Source organism: Elaeis guineensis, chromosome 5, assembly GCF_000442705.2.
Source record: "Elaeis guineensis isolate ETL-2024a chromosome 5, EG11, whole genome shotgun sequence".
In the NCBI taxonomy this organism is placed as follows: Eukaryota; Viridiplantae; Streptophyta; class Magnoliopsida; order Arecales; family Arecaceae; genus Elaeis; species Elaeis guineensis.
Genome location: NC_025997.2, coordinates 132,784,727 through 132,806,576, shown reverse-complemented (window position 1 = coordinate 132,806,576; position 21,850 = coordinate 132,784,727). Strand labels below are relative to the sequence as shown.

The 21,850-nt window shown below is 50.8% G+C and overlaps 1 pseudogene; it reads left to right on the top strand.

The window, feature by feature from the left end:
• The first annotated feature begins 4,198 nt into the window (after positions 1-4,198).
• Positions 4,199-8,434, top strand: LOC105046240 (zinc finger CCCH domain-containing protein 25-like; annotated as a pseudogene).
• The last annotated feature ends 13,416 nt before the right edge of the window (positions 8,435-21,850 follow it).

Below are 21,850 nucleotides of genomic sequence, written 5' to 3'. Positions count from 1 at the left end.
AGTTGGTTAAGTCCTATTCCAAATAGGACTCAAGATCTTGATCAAATCCTAACTAATTCTTGGATCCAATCCTAACTAACTTAGAAATTAGTTATAATAAACTAACTAATTAGGTCCTAGCCCAATTATTAAGCTCCAATCAATTTTGAAATTAGTTAGATTAAAATTTTATTGATCCAGAGATTGATTCTTGATGGATATCAGGGAAGCTATTTGATAATAGGACTTGATCCAATCAAGCCTATTATCTAATAAAATTTGATCCAATCAAAATTTATATAAAATAATTGAATCTTATTAAATATAGATTTTAATTTGCATCCCTGAGATCAATTGAAACAAGTCCTATTATTCAATAGGGATGCATCCAATCAATCCAAAATCAATCTAATTGAATCCAATTCAATTAGATCTAATCCAATCTCTATTGCTCAATCAAATTAAACTAATTAATAAATAAATTATTAATTAATTATTTTTTTAATTTATCGATCATTAATAAATTATTTATTACAATCTTTGCATAGAATTAATCATCAATCAAATTGATAATTAAATCCTTCAATGATTCATAATCATCGATCAACCATTTGATCAGACAGTTACTTCTATGTGTGTGACCCCATAGGTTCAAACCTAAGCCGGTAGCATAAGAATAATTTCTGTACTAATTGATATAATCATCTAGCAATAGGACCCGATGTTCAGATAGGCCGAATGTATGCCCAACAATACTCTAGAATCTATGTGAATATAGTTACCGTATAATTCATTTATTTGACACTTGATGCTTAAGGACGACTTTGGGTTAAACTGTCAACCCAGAAAGAGTGGTCCACATTGTGTCTCAACCTTAAAAATCTTATGACTCCTCACTAGGACTACTTTGATCAAAATTTTGCTAAATTGAAACACAATGATGCATCATCTCTAATTTTACTTGGAACAGTCAATCCCATCTTGACTCGTACTCAGATTTTATAAGTACTTGACTGTATCCAAAAATCTTCCATCATCGAATTAGAAATTCAGATAGTCTGGTACCAAAGCACAGTGAGTTGCTTGTAAGTCACTGAGACAGCCTCAGATCAAAGGGACACTTATATCTATATCCCATTAGAGCAACTCTTGACAGTAGAGTGCTCTGAAAGTGATCACGCTCAGTGAAAAATATTCCTACAAATCACCCATATACCATATCCGTGTCACCACATGTCTTGGTTAAAAGGATAACCAATTAATATGGTACACAACGACCTACACTCGATACAATTATCATCCTTGTAACAATTGTATCATTTGATCGCGAGCAGGATTTAAGAACCACATGATAAATCCTCCTTTATCATTTTGGTAGTAGTTCTAAGGACTTCATCATAACATATGAGTTCTATTTTGGAAGATGTATTCCTTATGATGAATCTGCCAGATAACATTTATCATTTTATAATTCATATACATACATGGAACACAATCATCTACAACCTACATGATTAACTTTAGGACACAATTCCCAACAGGTGAGTTGGGCAGGAACTATCTCATATAGATCAAAAATATTTACAAAGAAAGGATGTACGAAAAATTAGAGTCCTGAGCAGAGAAACTCCTCATAGACGGCAATATAGCTATCCAGAGGGCGAACAATCCTACCATCTTCGTCAGGCGCCATCAGTCGATACCGACTAGGGATGTGGTAATGATCCCTTAGCCATTCAATAATGACCTCAGACAATTAGGATCTCTTGTGAAGAGGTTTGAAAAGATTCTCAGGAGCTGGTTGTTCATCCAACTATTCAGGATCAAGCCAATCTTGTCGAGAAGAGATATTTTTTGGATCATCCCGAGGAACATCCTCGATCTCCCTCTGGACAGTTAGAGTCAGAGAACCTTGGTCTCCCGCCATGTTCTCATCTCCGGACTCTCTATCAGGTGAAACCATTTCTAAGGCAAAAATCTAAAGAGAAGAAGGCAAAAACCTAAAGAGAGGGGAGAAAGAAGTTAACCTCAGGAAACAACCAACGATGATAAAGGAGGGACTGACGACGATAAAGAAACTAGCGAGGAAGGAGAAGGTCAATGATGAAAGAGCCTAAGACACCCCAGGGAGACGAATCTTATACTTAGCTAAGGATGGGAATTCTAGACTGGAGGTGAAGGCTCTGGAGTCGGAAGAATATCTGAGGGGAAAACAACTCCTATTTATAGAATCACTCGATGGCCATGATCAATGCGGAAAGTCGTGATCTCCTCGAAGATTTTGACACATGACAGTAATCTCAGTCGACCATCTTTCCGACTTTTCAACACACCACCATTGAGATTGCACCAAATTAACTAGATCCTCATGACAACAAACCAAGCTAATGGTCGGCTGACACGTGGATGACACGGGCTGCTCAATAAATTATTATCCAGCCGTCCGATCTTCTATAATCATTATAGAATATCGCTTCGAATGATTTGTGATATTTACTATACACGATCTGTGTGCGATAGAGCTGCCGCATATCTCTTGAAATGATAAAATAACGGCTTGCTGGCTAGATGCAGCTTTCGAAGCAACAATAATTGGAAATCATCGAAAAAAGCAACTCGGATCCGCATGAGAATTAACTCCTCTTATTCGATTAAAGCTACAAAATCAGACCCAGGAGTTGAGGGGCAAATTTGGGGTAGATCCTCATTGCTTAGCTGACTATTCATCATCCTCATGTCTCTACCGACTCAGTGCACGATGACTATTTCTCTTTCTCATCTCTATACTGACTAAGCGTACTATGTTATGGATCGAGCTGACTTAGATCGACGAGACCTAACCAAATCGATATTTGACTGACTTGGTTCGACATGTGATCAACATCTGACCGATAATGTTCGACATATAGTCGGCATCCGACTGACGACATTCTCGACGTCATATCGACTATTTAAATCCTTCATATATGAGATTAAATGATGATTATCCGGCATGAATATTAACTATCTACAAATGTGGAGTGCAATAATCGCCCACAAGCTGCCCATTAATGGACCTTAATGGTAGTTAATGAGGTAATTGCCCGATAAACGTCATAACTCCTACGTTTTGAATATTTGAGAATAGGAGTTATACAGTAACGATTTTCCTTGCTCTATATAAAGCAATAAGCCATAGGAGACTAGATAAGTTGGACAAAATATAAGCTTTTGGGCTCTCACTTTTTGGCTTTCTACTGTTTCTTTTCTCGAGCTGACTTAGGCATCGAAAGGTTTTCCATCGAATAACTTTCAACAAGAGGACTTGTTTTGTAGGTTTTCTGTTGTCCACCATCCTGGCACAACAGCTCGGCTCACCGCCGACCATCTCACCGGAGATGGGCAACAACAGGGGAATGATGGAAAAGATTGCCCATCTTGACTACATCATGCATACATATTAGTGAATGGAATCGTTTAACAGATTGTTTGCTGAATATAGGTTTCGTAGCAATATAAGCCTTGGGAAAAGAAGTATCATATGCTTGCAAGCATGCATGCTTTTTCGGTTAGGGGGAAATATTTGGATGGCAGAAGTTTGCTCATACTTTGTAAAGATTATTAATTCCTATGGTTTGAAGGAGGCTGTCGAAGTTTCTCCAGGTCAAAGGTGATCATTTGGCATGGTATTGTTAGATAATTTTAAAACTATTATGTTTGAATTGTGCTCCTATGTTCATACAAAAATAAAATCATAAATAAATTATATCTTGCATCATTGTGCATCCAATACCATGATTTCGTAGTCGATGTCTGATCTTCTTTTTTGAGGCATCTAATCTTCTTTTTCCTCACTCTTTTTAATATGGACAATCGATGGGAATCATTCATATTTTTCTGAGAGTTGGAGAAAGGACTAAAATATCTCTATATTTATATTTGCACTTATCTTATCCCATCAAAAGATTAATTCAGATTAAAATTGATTTTTAATCTAAATTTGATTAAAAATAATTTTTTTTAATTAATTAAATTTATTATAATTGATTCAGAACATATGTTGGGCTCAAAAAATTAAGTTTGATTAAATGATAATTAAATTATATATTAGAAGTCAAATTCAACTGATAAAACATCCGTGCCGGCGGACATACCAGCAGCAATAGTGCGTGCATAAATTAAGAGGGAAGGAGCGCAGCGCAGCTGTTTATTGACTTTGATCAGCCTTGAAAAGGATCACAACGGTTGAGAATCGAAGCTTGCCGAGAAACAAAAGAAAAGGATCCAGGTTTCGGTTTGGGCGGCCTTGTCCAGCTTCACGCAACCCTCCTCGACCTCGCCTTCCGCAGTCGGTCGGCCGCTCGAGGAAGAGGGAGATGAATCCTTTGACGCTGGTGAAGCGGACGCAGAAGATAAATTCGACGGAGGCGGCATTAGGGATCTCGGAGGAGGCGTCGTGGCACACGAGGTACAAGGACTCCGCCTACATCTTCGTCGGCGGCATCCCCTACGACCTCACCGAAGGCGACCTCCTCGCCGTCTTCGCCCAGTACGCCCTCTCCTCCCATTCACACATCTTCTCTCTTCACTCTTCTTGGATAAGCCCCTCCCTTCCCTTACCACCATGTAAAACCAAAACGATGGAGCACGATTCCTCACCCTGGGTGCCGAGATCGAGGCCGGGACGGGAGCCCATCTTCCTTCTTCCTTCTTCTTACTCATTCGATCCTCGAGGTGATTCTAAACTTCCTTGATTCCTTTAGCCCAGAGCAAGGATTTGTCGGACAGATAGAAATCATGGAAAGTTTTGTATTCAGAATAAAAACATTGTGCTGGATCAGGCATTCATTCATTAGTCAGCAACGATCTAATTTATTAGACCAGAAGAACAAAAAGGAAATTTCCCCCGCCACCAAAAAGTAGAGAAGTCCTGTTTTTTTGGGTAGGTTTATGAGATCCAGGACTCGTCGTCCTCCATGAGCTCTGATTTGCTAGGTTCCGAGATTAGCTCGCACCATCTAATATGTGAACGTGAAACTAGAATATTGTTTATTTCTAAGCCTGCACTTATTGTCGTAATATGATGGTTCATTAGCATCTATCGTTGTTTCAGTCCGTAACTCCTGGCTGCTACTTTTTGCCGGGAATTGCTCTTGTTGCTTGTCTATTGTCGCTGTGATTGAATCTCTTCTTGCTCGACTCTTTTAAAATTGTCTTCACCGCTTGTTTCATCCTGATCCTTTGCACCTCATTCATGGTCTTTTTGCGATAACTTTAGATTACCTTCTTGCAAATTTGTCAAAAGCCTTGGCATTCTCTGGGTGCTTTCCCAATCTGCGATGCAATGTTGAGTCAGTGCTTTTATAATTTGTGGTCTCCGTGTCCTTGCTCTTGAGCAACTTTCAGGTATGGGGAGATTGTTGATGTTAACCTTGTTAGAGATAAGAGTACTGGGAAATCCAAAGGTTTTGCCTTCTTAGCATATGAAGATCAAAGGAGTACAATTCTTGCTGTAGGTAAGTTGATCCGAATTTATTGCTGCTATGGATATGTTCTCTTGTTTGATATCTTGCAGGCTGTATTGATTAAAAGCAATCTTACATCAATCTTCTTTTCAGATAACTTAAATGGGGCCAAGCTTCTTGGTCGAATTGTAAGGGTTGATCATGTCAGTAACTACAAGAAAAAGGAAGAAGAAGATGAGGAGAAAGAGCAACAAAAGAGGGAGGCACGGGGTGTATGTCGTGCTTACCAAAGAGGTGAATGCCATCGAGGAGCTTCATGCAAATTTTCTCATGATGAGCAGGTATTTGATGAGATAGTCATGACTTGTTCAAATTTTAGCGTGTCCATATCATTGATATAGTAAATTAGTTTGCATTTATGGGATTTTGCTTCTTTTTTTGGCATTATAAGATGCCTGACACTATGATATTACTAGTAAACTATCTGGCTTGAATGAATAATAGCATGGTTCTGTATGTGTTTGTATAAAGTATGTAATCATGCAAGATCTTTACAAATTTTTGGTTAGCTGTATGAGATTGTTAATATAAAATGGCTGATTCTATGAAACAGCCTAACTATTTAAGTTTTACTTGAGGTGGGCAATGTAAATGATGTGCAAACAATTTACACTTGATAGCTTAATCATGTGCATCTTGGCCTTAGAAGTACTTCAAAACTTAAGGATTGCAAGCAAGTCATTTGGCACTAAGTTTCCTGACACCAAGCAGACATTGTGTGGCATCTAGTATTGAACATACCAGGCAAGTTGAATTTCTTTCATGAATGAGTCTTCACATCTTTATGCTTTGCTTGTTCTTAAGATGTATGTATGTGAGTGCGAGTTGGAATGCACTGTTTCATACTAGTATTATTCTCTTGTAATTATTATATGCTTCACTGTTTAGATATATTTTTCAAAGTGTCCCAAGTTCTGTTTTTCCTTCCCAATGGCATTTAAGATACCGGTTAGGAATCACAATTTTTAGGGGCTAGGTTAGGTTTAAATGATTAGGCCATGTTTCTACTTAGTTCATGTGTCAACTTTTGGGAGACCTGATTGAATGAGAATATCAATCAACTGGATTGATTTATCTAGGTATGCTGTGTTAAATCTTGGCTTGACCAGGGGTTTGGGGTTCAGGACTATTGGGGGAGGACTCCTCTTTGTTTGCTGAGATTTTGGTGAAGATATTGATTTGTATTGTATCTGTCACTGACTGATCTGATATAAGTGAAATATCCACTGTTCTTATATTTTTGGCAGATACGGGCCCATAAATTCCAATATATCAGCCAATATGAGATTCATATATGAGATGATATCATTTAATCTTTTCTTAACCTGTGATATAGTGCTTATTATTTGAAACATTTAATTATGACCATTGCTTTGTGCATAAGAGACGGGTGATGGGCCATAGATGGTGGTTGTTGGAGCAATGGTAGGTGGCGTAGTAGGATGCTGGGGTAAGTCCTGACAGGAAAAGGGGAAAGGTAAATAGGAGAGAGAGGAAGAAGAGCAAAGAAGGATATGAGGAAATGGTGGAAGGTCTTCTTTGCAAGGAAGAATATGGTGGAGAGCTAATGATCAGTGGAGGAGCAGCCATGGTGGTGGATAGATGGGTAGGGTAGGAACTAGGAGTGGAAGTTGGAGGAGGCGCAGAGAAAGGGGATCCCATGATTTTGGGATTTTTATCTAAATTAGATCCTTTGATAAACTTATAATGGCAATAATCTTTTGCAGTTCCATATCAGTGGATTTATTGGTATTTTAGTATTATATGAAAACTGAAAGCTCAGGATATCTCCGCCAGTTTGGATTCTTACTAGGCACCATTATGGCTGAGATAAGCAGTTCTTGGTCTGTGTCGGTATTGGTCCCATACTGAGAGCCAAAATCTCAGCCTTTAGAAACTTTGCCGCTTACCAATGTCTTCTACCAAGCAGTAACTATTGAAAAAATGTGACTAGTTTCCTTCTTGGTTATAATTTTGTTATATTAGTTACTACACAATCTTGAAGGGGATGTGGCACCAGATTATTGAAATATATTGAACTGCATTGGGTGTTCTTTTCCTTTTCTTTTTTCAGTCCGATTGTGTTAATTTATTTTTTGATCATCAGAGATGCTTACATTTGTTTGTCTTATAAATCTCAGAGATGCGCAGACTCAGCTTGGGGTCCCAAGGAGAGCAATTCGAGATGGGATAACAAGAGGTATGCGGATCATCCGAAGAGCCAGAAAACTTTCTTCCAATGTGCCCCAGACCAGACTCGGCAGGGTAGGATAATAGAGGGCCGGTCAAAGTCTAAATCAACAGATAAAGATGGCCACCACTCTTTGAGATCAGATACCTTTGAAGAGTACAGTCATGACCAGTGAGAACGAAGTGACTTGATGCTGAAAAATCAGGAAAGATGGGGAAGTGGGAAATTTGGAGAGAGACTGAGGGATGAAAGAAAATCAGAAGATGATATCACAATGCAAAGATGGGACAGGCACATCGAAAGGTCCAAATTAGAACCAAATCAAGAAGATGATCCATATAGACGAGGAAGTGGCAGATGGCCGAGGCCTGACAGAGATTCATCCACCCATTATTACACAAGGGAAGAAGAAGAAGAATATTGTAGGAGATCACATAGATAGAACATCTTTTGATGGTTTGTTGGGAGTTCATCTACGTTCTGCTTCTCAAGATTTCCAGTAATTGTTCTTTTTTGCATTTTGATCTTTTTTGACATATAAAACTTTGATATTCTATTTTAATTTATTTCCTCATATTGTATATGGATTTCACTGGACTTTGTTATAACGAGGATTAGATGATTGTGTATCAATTAATCATAACACCAGGTTTGATTTGAGGAGCCATCCAAGTTGTTCATGACTCACTTTATCTCCAAACGAACTGTAAGTGGTTATTTTCATTGATGATCTTCTAAAGTTTACTCAAGTTTATTTGAACTCTGTTAGTCTATCTGAAGATTTGAAAGGGTCTATGAACCACATCAACCTCTCCAAGCAAGCTATTTTCTGAAGAATTATTACATCAACCAATTCACGCTGTCGGGATTGTAGGCAAAAGACAAATTGTATTTTTCAGTTATCCTGTTGCTGTCATAAAGAAGTATAGAATATGCCGTCTGAAGTCTTCTCTGTCCATTTTGACTGTAACCTTTCTTGGCCATGGATTTTAGATCATACTGATAGCTTGTTTGGTTATATATGCACTCCCAACACGAAAATTATTAACAGATAACCTGTCAAAGATTTGATCTAACCATGTGCAGCTTGTTACCCTTTTATAGTACGCTTAATCTTTGGATGTGAAATTACTTGTGATGTAATCCATGGATGAGGTTTGAGTTCTTGCAGATATTATTGGATTTCACCGTGTTCATGCCTCTGGTATAGAGTAGGACCCCATATTATTGTGCGTGGGCTGCTTTTTGAAGCTTGTTTGTCAGTGATGTGCCGATGTTTGTCACTGTTGTCCAAAATAGTGGGATGTGCTTTCTAGTTTCTAATATAGCTCGCCAGCAAGTACGTCTCGTCTGTTTATTTATAGGTTGATTATATGTGGAGTTTCCATATGGGAAGAGAAATGAGGTGTCTTTGTATCTCTCAAGGCTCAACAACTTAGATCAAACTGCCGTATTCTGGATTGGGGCCGGGGTGTTCGATATTTCAACGGCCTCGGTCGGTCTTTCAACATTCCCGCCCGCCGAGTGTGGAAAGGCTCCTGGCCCCGGGGAACGCGGACTTCTGGTTGAGGAGTTGCAGCCGGCTCAAAAGGTCTCCGCTGGCTGATTGGGATCAGGACCAGCTGATGCCTGATGGCGTTGGTGTTTAGATCGGAAGTCAGGAGTCAGGACGGCACTATCTAATGATGAGGACCGGTTCGAATGTTGGGAGTCTGTTCTGTGAGTAGGTTCACGAAGGTCAATGAGAGTTGCAGCATTAGTGGCGCACTGTCTGATTTCGACAGCAGCGAAATATGGCAAGTTGTTTGAAATTGGATCGGCACAATGAAGAAAAGAACAGAGGTTGGCCATTAAAAAAATTAGTTTAGAGCTGTTGGGATATACCGACGGACGATCCCGACGGACGACTCCGACCGACGACTCTGACGGATGAGTCCGACCGACGACTCCGACGGACGACCCCGACGGACGACTCCGATCGACGATTCTGACGGACTCCGACGGACGACCTCGACGGACGACCCCGACCGACGACTCCGACGGATGAGTCCGACGGACGACCCCGACGGACGACTCCGACGGACGACCCCGACCGACCCCGCTCGTGCCGACTTATAATCGGACCGACCGACCGACCGACCGATCGACCGACCGACCGACCGATCGGCCGACCGGCCGACTGGCCGACCGACCGACCGACCGACTGACCGACCGACCGACCGACTGGCCGACCGACCGATCGATCGAACGCCATCACCGACCGATTAACGGTCCTTTACCGACGGAGGATATGTCGGTCGGACAGACCTTTTCCACTCTCCCGACCGACTGAACCAGGAAGTCTGATGGCCGACTCTCGCAACATGCCCGGCTGACCATCGGAGGGGCCCGAATCTCCATCCGGCGCCACACAGCTGGCCACCGACCTAGGGTCGGTCGACTCCTCCGATCGTCGTACAGCCGCCAGAGCCTGTCAGCCCTGACAGCGACATGCGGCACTGCCACCTAAGGGCATTATCTCGCCAAGGGCATTGTCAACCCTAGCGATTTGACAGCCCCACGGCGATGTGATACTTTCACGACGACTCTGACAGTCTACAGTGAGTTGACAATTCCTCAATTGTCCGCGTCATTAATGACGGCGCCATACCACGCTCCACTATAAATATCGGGGAAGGCAACAGTGCAGGGGATCTCCACATCTCCACATCTCCACTTCTCCACTTCGAAACCACAGGCTCGCTCCTCTCTCTCTCTCTCGATTGAGCTCTCTGTCTTTATTTCACTGTTGCCCAGTCACCTCTCTGACTTGACCGTCGGAGGGTCCCCCGCCGGAGCCGCCTCCGGTCAGTGCGGACTTTTCTTTTTGCAGGCGCTCGTTTCTCGGCGATCAGGCGACGAGGGGATTGGCCGCAACAGATTGGCGCGCCAGGAAGGGGGGATACGGCACCAAGCCTTCCCAAGCGGAAGATACTGATGACAAAGACAAGAGCCCAACGATCGAGGGTCACCGGGTCGGCGAGATTCTCTTCCCGTCGGGAAGAGGCCTCCCCGCCACCCTCAGCGGTGGAGCCCAGCTCTCCATACCCCGTGGTGACCAAGGAGGCGCAGATCGCGGCCATCGTACGGCAGATGACCGTGCTGACGAATGCAATCAAGAGCCTCCAGCAACAACCGGCGGCCCGTCCGATGCCCTCCAGGAGCAGCCGCCGACGCCCGCGCCGATCCCCGTCGCCTTCGCGCGAGCGCCCGCAACAGCGCTCCCGCAGAGAGGAGGAGGGGCGGCCACGGCGCGATGCCCGACAGTCCCAGCAGCTCTCTCCTTTCCTGCTGGAGCGGGCGAGGAAGGAGAAGCGACCGCGAACGCCGTCCACCTCTCTCTCGGACTCTTCTGGAGACTCCACTCCTGGGGTCTCCCAGCACCGACGGACAGACGACTACGAACGCAGGTTCGAGAAAATCGACCGTCGGCTCGCACAGCTGCAGGTGGACGGGCAGAAGTCTTCAAACGACGTCGACTTCCAGACCGCCCAACCTCTCTCCCGACTCATCCTCGACGAACCGATCCCCAGTCGGTTCAAGATGCCGCACGTGGAGTCTTACGACGGCTCCACCGACCCAATCGACCATCTGGAAAGCTACAAAGCTCTCATGACGATTCAAGGGGCAACCGACGCTCTCCTTTGCATCGGCTTCCCCGCCACGCTCCGCAAAGCTGTCAGGGCCTGGTACTCCGATCTTCGATCGGGAAGTATCCACTCCTTCGGGCAGCTCGAGCATTCCATCGTGGTCCATTTCAGCACCAGTCGGAAGCCACCACGAACCTCGGACAGTCTTTTCTCTCTCAAGCAGAGAGAAAATGAGACTCTACGACACTTCGTGATGCGATTCAACGCGGCCACGCTTGAGGTCCGGGACCTCAATGGAGACATGACCATCTCGGCCATGAAATGGGGGCTAAGGACATCCCGATTCACCTACTCCCTGGACAAAACCCTTCCCCGAACATACGTCGAACTGCTGGAGCGCGCGTACAAGTACATGCGCGCGGACGAAGGAGCTTCCGACCGGCGCCTGACTTAAGGCACGGGCCGAAAAGAAAAATGGAAGAAAGGTCGGGCCCATGCTGAACCCAGCAGGCCCTCCACCGATAGATGGGTCTTGCCCCGACAATGGAGTCCGAGACCGACACATCGCAGGTATGACTCCTACACCCCTCTCCCCGCTCCTCGTGCGCAGATCCTGATAGAGATCGAAGGAGCGGAGAATCTACGACGACCTCGGCCTCTGAAGGCAAAAGGCCCCGACCAACACGGTCGATCGCCGAATCAACGGCTCGATCATCGATCGCCGAACCGACGGCCTCGGCCTCTGAAGGCAAAAGGCCCCGACCAACATGACTCGATCATCGATCGTCGAACCGACGGCCTCGACCTCTGAAGGCAAAAGGCTCCAACCAACACGGCCGATCGTCGATCGCCGAATCAACGGCTCAATCACCGATCGCCGAAATCGACGGCCTCAGCCTTTGAAGGCAAAAGACCCCGACCAAAATGACTAGATCATCGATCGTCGAACCGATGGCCTCGGCCTCTGAAGGCAAAAGGCTCCGACCAACACGGTCGATCATCGATCACCGAATCAACGGCTCGATCACCGATCGCCGAAATCGACGGCCTCGGCCTCTGAAGGCAAAAGGCCCCGACCAACACGGCCGATCGTCGATCGCCGAATCAACGGCTCGATCACCGATCGCCGAAATCGACGGCCTCAGCCTCTAAAGGCAAAAGGCCCCGACCAACATGGCTCGATTGCCGATCACCGAATCTATGACTCCATCGTCGGCCTGATCGACGAATCGCCGAACCAATTGCTCAATCTACGTCTCGATCGTCGAGGACATATCGAATTCTACGACGGAGATCGAAGGAGCGGAATATCTACGACGGCCCCCACCTCTGAAGGCAAAGGGCTTCGACTAATGCGGCTGGCTAACTTGCCGACTTAGCTTCGACTAAGAAAGGCAAAACGCTAAGACGACCGCAGTCGTATTCGCGACATATCGACCTGGTCACGACCGATCGAAGGATATTCGGCTTGCCACCGTTTATCATACATCCCGACGCATACGTCCGACCAAGGGCTGGACAATAGATATTCGACTTGCCATCGTTATCCTATCCGAACACGTCGGATGCTACTCGACTATCAGATTCTGCGGAATGATCGTGTCGATGAGCAACGTTCGGAGGTTGGCCGACCTCCGACCCGACGTGCATGCTCGACCTACAGTCGGGACGACCGATATTGGATCGTTCGTTGATGTGATCGCCAGAGTCGGGGCAAGAAAAGACGAAAAACCACTCCTTTCGTCCGAAGCCGTTGCCCACATGTTCACGCGAGCCAACACGACATCGGGCTCAGGAGTGGGGGGGGCAACTGTTGGGATATACCGACGGACGACCCCGACGGACGATCCCGACGGACGACTCCGACCGACGACTCTGACGGATGAGCCCGACCGACGACTCCGACGGATGACCCCGACGGACGACTCCGACCGACGACTCTGACGGATGAGTCCGACCGACGACTCCGACGGACGACCCCGATGGATGACCCCGACGGACGACTCCGACCGACGACTCTGACGGATGGGTCCGACGGACGACTCCGACCGACGACCCCGACGGACGACTCCGACCGACGACCCCGACGGACGACTCCGACGGACGACCCCGACTGACCCCGCTCGTGCCGACTTATAATCGGACCGACCGACCGACCGACTGACCGACCGACCGACCGACCGGCCGGCTGGCCGACCGACCGACTGGCCGACCGACCGACCGACTGGCCGACCGACCGATCGACCAAACGCCATCACCGATCGATTAACGGCCCTTTACCGACGGAGGATATGTCGGTCGGACAGACCTTTTCCACTCTCCCGACCGACTGAACCAGGAAGTCTGATGGCCGACTCTCGCAATATGCCCGGCTGACCATCGGAGGGGCCCGAATCTCCATCCGGTGCCACACAGCTGGCCACCGACCTAGGGTCGGTCGAATCCTCCGATCGCCGTACGGCCGCCAGAGCCTGTCAGCCCTGACAGCGACATGCGGCACTGCCACCTAAGGGCATTATCCCATCGAGGGCATTGTCAACCCTAGCGATTTGACAGCCCCACGGCGATGTGATACTTTCACGGCGACTCTGACAGTCTACAGTGAGTTGACAATTACTCAATTATCCGCGTCATTAATGACGACGCCATACCACGCTCCACTATAAATATCGGGGAAGGCAACAGTGCAGGAGATCTCCACATCTCCACTTCTCCACTTCTCCACTTCGAAACCACAGGCTCGCTCCTCTCTCTCTCTCTCTCGATTGAGCTCTCTGTCTTCATTTCACTGTTGCCCAGTCACCTCTCTGACTTGACCGTCGGAGGGTCCCCCGCCGGAGCCGCCTCCGGTCAGTGCGGACTTTTCTTTTTGCAGGCGCTCGTTTCCCGACGATCAGGCGACGAGGGGATTGGCCGCAACAGATTGGCGCACCAGGAAAGGGGGACACGGCACCAAACCTTCCCAAGCGGAAGATACTGATGACAAAGACAAGAGCCCAACGATCGAGGGTCACCGGGTCGGTGAGACGCTCTTTCTGCCGGGAAGAGGCCTCCCTGCCACTCTCAGCGGCGGAGCCCAGCTCTCCACACCCCGCGGTGACCACGGAGGCGCAGATCGCGGCCATCATACGGCAGATGACCGTGCTGACGGATGCGGTCAAGGGCCTCCAGAAACAACCGACGGCCCGTCCGATGCCCTCCAGGAGCAGCCGCCGACGCCCGCGCCGATCCCCGTCGCCTCCGCACGAGCGCCCGCAACAGCGCTCCCGCGGAGAGGAGGAGGGGTGGCCACGGCGCGATGCCCGACAGTCCCAGCAGCTCTCTCCTTCCCTGCTGGAGCGGGCGAGGAAGGAGAAGCGACCGCGAACGCCGTCCGCCTCTCTCTTGGACTCTTCTGGAGACTCCACTCCTGGGGTCTCCCAGCACCGACGGACAGACGACTACGAACGTAGGTTCGAGAAAATCGATCGTCGGCTCGCACAGCTGCAGGTGGACGGGCAGAAGTCTTCAAACGACGTCGACTTTCAGACTGCCCAACCTCTCTCCCGACTCATCCTCGACGAACCGATCCCCAGTCGGTTCAAGATGCCGCACGTGGAGTCTTACGACGGCTCCACCGACCCAATCGACCATCTGGAAAGCTACAAAGCTCTCATGACGATTCAAGGGGCAACCGATGCTCTCTTTTGCATCGGCTTCCCCGTCACGCTCCGCAAAGCTGCCAGGGCCTGGTACTCCGGTCTTCGATCGGGAAGTATCCACTCCTTCAGGCAGCTCGAGCGTTCCTTCGTGGTCCATTTCAGCACCAGTCGGAAGCCACCATGAACCTCGGACAGTCTTTTCTCCCTCAAGCAGAGAGAAAATGAGACTCTACGACACTTCGTGATGCGATTCAACGTGGCCACGCTTGAGGTCTGGGACCTCAATGGAGACATGGCCATCTCGGCTATGAAACGGGGGCTAAGGACATCCCGATTCATCTACTCCCTGGACAAAACCCTCCCCCGAACATACGCCGAACTGCTGGAGCGCGCGTACAAGTACATGCACGCGGACGAAGGAGCTTCCGACCGGCGCCTGACTTAAGGCACGGGCCGAAAAGAAAAATGGAAGAAAGGTCGGGCCCATGCTGAACCCAGCAGGCCCTCCACCGATAGATGGGTCTTGCCCCGACAATGGAGTCCGAGACCGACGCATCGCAGGTATGACTCCTACACCCCTCTCCCCGCTCCTCGTGCGCAGATCCTGATAGAGATCGAAGGAGCGGAGAATCTACGACGACCTCGGCCTCTGAAGGCAAAAGACCCCAACCAACACGGCCGATCGTCGATCGACGAATCAACGGCTCGATCACCGATCGCCGAACCGACGGCCTCGGCCTCTGAAGGCAAAAGGCCCCGACCAACATGACTTGATCATCGATCGTCGAACCGACGGCCTCGGCCTCTGAAGGTAAAAGGCCCCAACCAACACGACCGATCGTCGATCGCCGAATCAACGGCTCGATCATCGATCGCCGAAATCGACGGCCTCAGCCTTTGAAGGCAAAAGGCCCCGACCAACATGACTCGATCATCGATCGTTGAACCGACGGCCTCAGCCTCTGAAGGCAAAAAGCCCCGACCAACACGGTCGATCGTCGATCGCCGAATCAACGGCTCGATCATCGATCGCCGAAATCGACGGCCTCGACCTCTGAAGGCAAAAGGCCCCGACCAACACGGCCGATCGTCGATCGCCGAATCAACGGCTCGATCATCGATCGCCGAAATCGACGGCCTCGGCCTCTAAAGGCAAAAGGCCCCGACCAACATGGCTCGATTGCCGATCGCCGAATCTATGACTCCGTCGTCGGCCTGATCGACGAATCGCCAAACCAATTGCTCAATCTACGTCTCGATCGTCAAGGACATATCGGATTCTACAACGGAGATCGAAGGAGCGGAATATCTACGACGGCCCCCACCTCTGAAGGCAAAGGGCTTCGACTAATGCGGCTGGCTAACTTGCCGACTTAGCTTCGACTAAGAAAGGCAAAACGCCAAGACGACCGCAGTCGTATTCGCGACATACCGATCTGGTCACGACCGATCGAAGGATATTCGGCTTGCCACCATTTATCATACATCCCGACGCATACGTCCGACCAAGGGCCGGACAATGGATATTCGACTTGCCATCGTTATCCTATCCGAATACGTCGGATGCTACTCGACTATCAGATTCTGCGGAATGATCGTGTCGACGAGCAACGTTCGGAGGTTGGCCGATCTCCGACCCGACGTGCATGCTCGACCTACAGTCGGGACGACCGATATTGGATCGTTCGTTGATGTGATCGCCAGAGTCGGGGCAAGAAAAGATGGAAAACCACTCCTTTCGTCCGAAGCCGTTGCCCACATGTTCACGCGAGCCAACACGACATCGAGCTCAGGAGTGGGGGGGCAACTGTTGGGATATACCGACGGACGACCCCGACGGACGACCCCGACGGACGACTCCGACCGACGACTCTGACGGATGAGCCCGACCGACGACTCCGACGGACGACCCCGACGGATGACCCCGACGGACGATCCCGACGGACGACTCCGACCGACGACTCTGACGGATGAGTCCGACCGACGACTCCGACGGACGACCCCGACGGACGACCCCGACCGACGACTCCGACGGATGAGTCCGACGGACGACTCCGACCGACGACCCCGACGAACGACTCCGACCGACGACCCCGACGGACGACTCCGACTGACGACCCCGACCGACCCCGCTCGTGTCGACTTATAATCGGACCGACCGACCGACCGACCGACCGACTGGTCGACCGACCGACCGACCGACCGACCGACCGACCGACCGATCGATCGAACGCCATCACCGATCGATTAACGGCCCTTTACCGACGGAGGATATGTCGGTCGGACAGACCTTTTCCACTCTCCCGACCGACTGAACCAGGAAGTCTGATGGCCGACTCTCGCAATATGCCCGGCTGACCATCGGAGGGGCCCGAATCTCCATCCGGTGCCACACAGCTGGCCACCGACCTAGGGTCGGTCGAATCCTCCGATCGCCGTACAGCCGCCAGAGCCTGTCAGCCCTGACAGCGACATGCGGCACTGCCACCTAAGGGCATTATCCCATCGAGGGCATTGTCAACCCTAGCGATTTGACAGCCCCACGGCGATGTGATACTTTCACGGCGACTCTGACAGTCTACAGTGAGTTGACAATTACTCAATTATCCGCGTCATTAATGACGACGCCATACCACGCTCCACTATAAATATCGGGGAAGGCAACAGTACAGGAGATCTCCACATCTCCACTTCTCCACTTCTCCACTTCGAAACCACAGGCTCGCTCCTCTCTCTCTCTCTCTCGATTGAGCTCTCTGTCTTCATTTCACTGTTGCCCAGTCACCTCTCTGACTTGACCGTCGGAGGGTCCCCCGCCGGAGCCGCCTCCGGTCAGTGCGGACTTTTCTTTTTGCAGGCGCTCGTTTCCCGACGATCAGGCGACGAGGGGATTGGCCGCAACAGATTGGCGCACCAGGAAAGGGGGACACGGCACCAAACCTTCCCAAGCGGAAGATACTGATGACAAAGACAAGAGCCCAACGATCGAGGGTCACCGGGTCGGTGAGACGCTCTTTCTGCCGGGAAGAGGCCTCCCTGCCACTCTCAGCGGCGGAGCCCAGCTCTCCACACCCCGCGGTGACCACGGAGGCGCAGATCGCGGCCATCATACGGCAGATGACCGTGCTGACGGATGCGGTCAAGGGCCTCCAGAAACAACCGACGGCCCGTCCGATGCCCTCCAGGAGCAGCCGCCGACGCCCGCGCCGATCTCCGTCGCCTCCGCACGAGCGCCCGCAACAGCGCTCCCGCGGAGAGGAGGAGGGGTGGCCACGGCGCGATGCCCGACAGTCCCAGCAGCTCTCTCCTTCCCTGCTGGAGCGGGCGAGGAAGGAGAAGCGACCGCGAACGCCGTCCGCCTCTCTCTTGGACTCTTCTGGAGACTCCACTCCTGGGGTCTCCCAGCACCGACGGACAGACGACTACGAACGTAGGTTCGAGAAAATCGATCGTCGGCTCGCACAGCTGCAGGTGGACGGGCAGAAGTCTTCAAACGACGTCGACTTTCAGACTGCCCAACCTCTCTCCCGACTCATCCTCGACGAACCGATCCCCAGTCGGTTCAAGATGCCGCACGTGGAGTCTTACGACGGCTCCACCGACCCAATCGACCATCTGGAAAGCTACAAAGCTCTCATGACGATTCAAGGGGCAACCGATGCTCTCTTTTGCATCGGCTTCCCCGTCACGCTCCGCAAAGCTGCCAGGGCCTGGTACTCCGGTCTTCGATCGGGAAGTATCCACTCCTTCAGGCAGCTCGAGCGTTCCTTCGTGGTCCATTTCAGCACCAGTCGGAAGCCACCATGAACCTCGGACAGTCTTTTCTCCCTCAAGCAGAGAAAATGAGACTCTACGACACTTCGTGATGCGATTCAACGTGGCCACGCTTGAGGTCTGGGACCTCAATGGAGACATGGCCATCTCGGCTATGAAACGGGGGCTAAGGACATCCCGATTCATCTACTCCCTGGACAAAACCCTCCCCCGAACATACGCCGAACTGCTGGAGCGCGCGTACAAGTACATGCACGCGGACGAAGGAGCTTCCGACCGGCGCCTGACTTAAGGCACGGGCCGAAAAGAAAAATGGAAGAAAGGTCGGGCCCATGCTGAACCCAGCAGGCCCTCCACCGATAGATGGGTCTTGCCCCGACAATGGAGTCCGAGACCGACGCATCGCAGGTATGACTCCTACACCCCTCTCCCCGCTCCTCGTGCGCAGATCCTGATAGAGATCGAAGGAGCGGAGAATCTACGACGACCTCGGCCTCTGAAGGCAAAAGACCCCAACCAACACGGCCGATCGTCGATCGACGAATCAACGGCTCGATCACCGATCGCCGAACCGACGGCCTCGGCCTCTGAAGGCAAAAGGCCCCGACCAACATGACTTGATCATCGATCGTCGAACCGACGGCCTCGGCCTCTGAAGGTAAAAGGCCCCAACCAACACGACCGATCGTCGATCGCCGAATCAACGGCTCGATCATCGATCGCCGAAATCGACGGCCTCAGCCTTTGAAGGCAAAAGGCCCCGACCAACATGACTCGATCATCGATCGTTGAACCGACGGCCTCAGCCTCTGAAGGCAAAAAGCCCCGACCAACACGGTCGATCGTCGATCGCCGAATCAACGGCTCGATCATCGATCGCCGAAATCGACGGCCTCGACCTCTGAAGGCAAAAGGCCCCGACCAACACGGCCGATCGTCGATCGCCGAATCAACGGCTCGATCATCGATCGCCGAAATCGACGGCCTCGGCCTCTAAAGGCAAAAGGCCCCGACCAACATGGCTCGATTGCCGATCGCCGAATCTATGACTCCGTCGTCGGCCTGATCGACGAATCGCCAAACCAATTGCTCAATCTACGTCTCGATCGTCAAGGACATATCGGATTCTACAACGGAGATCGAAGGAGCGGAATATCTATGACGGCCCCCACCTCTGAAGGCAAAGGGCTTCGACTAATGCGGCTGGCTAACTTGCCGACTTAGCTTCGACTAAGAAAGGCAAAACGCCAAGACGACCGCAGTCGTATTCGCGACATACCGATCTGGTCACGACCGATCGAAGGATATTCGGCTTGCCACCATTTATCATACATCCCGACGCATACGTCCGACCAAGGGCCGGACAATGGATATTCGACTTGCCATCGTTATCCTATCCGAATACGTCGGATGCTACTCGACTATCAGATTCTGCGGAATGATCGTGTCGACGAGCAACGTTCGGAGGTTGGCCGATCTCCGACCCGACGTGCATGCTCGACCTACAGTCGGGACGACCGATATTGGATCGTTCGTTGATGTGATCGCCAGAGTCGGGGCAAGAAAAGATGGAAAACCACTCCTTTCGTCCGAAGCCGTTGCCCACATGTTCACGCGAGCCAACACGACATCGAGCTCAGGAGTGGGGGGGCAACTGTTGGGATATACCGACGGACGACCCCGACGGACGACCCCGACGGACGACTCCGACCGACGACTCTGACGGATGAGCCCGACCGACGACTCCGACGGACGACCCCGACGGATGACCCCGACGGACGATCCCGACGGACGACTCCGACCGACGACTCTGACGGATGAGTCCGACCGACGACTCCGACGGACGACCCCGACGGACGACCCCGACCGACGACTCCGACGGATGAGTCCGACGGACGACTCCGACCGACGACCCCGACGAACGACTCCGACCGACGACCCCGACGGACGACTCCGACTGACGACCCCGACCGACCCCGCTCGTGTCGACTTATAATCGGACCGACCGACCGACCGACCGACCGACTGGTCGACCGACCGACCGACCGACCGACTGACCGACCGACCGATCGATCGAACGCCATCACCGATCGATTAACGGCCCTTTACCGACGGAGGATATGTCGGTCGAACAGATCTTTTCCACTCTCCCGACCGACTGAACCAGGAAGTCTGATGGCCGACTCTCGCAACATGCCTGGCTGACCATCGGAGGGGCCCGAATCTCCACCCGGTGCCACACAGCTGGCCACCGACCTAGGGTCGGTCGACTCCTCCGATCATCGTACAGCCGCCAGAGCCTGTCAGCCCTGACAGCGACATGCGGCACTGCCACCTAAGGGCATTATCCCGTCGAGGGCATTGTCAACCCTAGCGATTTGACAGCCCCACGGCGATGTGATACTTTCACGACGACTCTGACAGTCTATAGTGAGTTGACAATTTCTCAATTGTCCGCGTCATTAATGACGGCGCCATACCACGCTCCACTATAAATATCGGGGAAGGCAACAGTGCAGGGGATCTCCACATCTCCACATCTCCACTTCTCCACTTCGAAACCACAGGCTCGCTCCTCTCTCTCTCTCTCTCGATTGAGCTCTCTGTCTTCATTTCACTGTTGCCCAGTCACCTCTCTGACTTGACCGTCGGAGGGTCCCCCGTTGGAGCTGCCTCCGGTCAGTGCGGACTTTCCTTTTTGCAGGCGCTCGTTTCCCGGCGATCAGGCGATGAGAGAATTGGCCGCAACAGATTGGCGCGCCAGGAAGGGGGGACACGGCACCAAGCCTTCCCAAGCGAAAGATACTGATGACAAAGACAAGAGCCCAACGATCGAGGGTCACCGGGTCGGCGAGACGCTCTTCCCGCCGGGAAGAGGCCTCCCCGCCACCCTCAGCGGCGGAGCCCAGCTCTCCACACCCCGCGGTGACCACGGAGGTGCAGATCGCGGCCATCGTACGGCAGATGACCGTGCTGACGGATGCGGTCAAGGGCCTCCAGCAACAACCGACGGCCCGTCCGATGCCCTCCAGGAGCAGCCGCCGACGCCCGCGTCGATCCCCGTCGCCTCCGCGCGAGCGCCCGCAACAGCACTCCCGTGGAGAGGAGGAGGGGCGGCCACGGCGCGATGCC